We start from the raw sequence: 1,055 nt of genomic DNA, 5'->3' as shown, positions 1-1,055 counted from the left end.
CAGAATGAGGAGGTTATTATTCTGTTGGAACCAATTAGCCTCATTCAGGCTTCGTCAGAGAGAGGAAGCGTTGAAAGCAAAGGATTTTCCTGTTAGCCAACATATTCAAAAATTTAGGACTTAAGGAATCAACTATTTGGAGAAGAGTTCCCTGTCACCATCGCAAGTAAAATTTCATATCGTAAGGTTATTGACGGAATATTCAGGACTTGTTCGATCTGAAGGGGTTTTTCCTTAAACCACTAACGGAGGTGAGGTTCGATATATTTCCTCAGTTCAACTTAGTGAAAAGCTTTCAGGGTCACCAGAATGGGTCTTTCATAAACCAGTGAGGCCAAAATAGGAGAAAGTTTGTTTGGGGGAAATGTAACGTCTCTCGGCTTTCTTTAATTGGTTCTCGTCCTACGGTATGGCGCTACACTGCAGGACTGTGTCTCAGGAATCTTTAGGACTTTTCGGGAGGAAGAGCGCAGAGTGGTAGTCTGGGACGATTCCTAGCACTAGAGGAATACTTTCGGTGATGGTTCAAGAAGAAATCTCTCCTGACAATCGGCGGTTAAGTCCTTGGCCCTTCCTGATTCCGGACGGTTCACTCAGTTACACAGATGCCTACGGTATCAAGGTTTGGGGATTGTTAAACCTTAGAAGAGGAAACTCAGGGCAAGGGCCTTTGGAGGGATCTGGGGAATCAGGGACGGAAAATCAATTAAATTACCGCAAGGTTGAAGAGTGGTAAGAGGAAGGCACTAACACGGTCGAGGGAAAAAGCGGTTAGCGCTCTTCTTCCGGACATCGTGATGGCGTTAGCTTAGCTTGAGGAAACAGGGGAACAAGGTCTGGCAAGCTAAATATGATCACACCAAGAGAGGATACTTCGATGGTGTCGAATCTTAACAGAGGGATTTCTTTCCTTCCTTTCCCCAGTATTCATGGCCGGGGAAAACTAACCGATATTGGCAGGAAATTTTGCATTGAGTTCAGCAAGAGAAGTACTACTGGGGGCGAGCGAGGATGTTAAGTTACAAAGAGGGAGTACAAGCTCTTACTAAGAGAAT

This window comes from Macrobrachium nipponense, chromosome 43 (genome assembly GCF_015104395.2).
Source record: "Macrobrachium nipponense isolate FS-2020 chromosome 43, ASM1510439v2, whole genome shotgun sequence".
NCBI classification, from domain to species: Eukaryota; Metazoa; Arthropoda; class Malacostraca; order Decapoda; family Palaemonidae; genus Macrobrachium; species Macrobrachium nipponense.
This window is presented reverse-complemented; position numbering follows the sequence as displayed.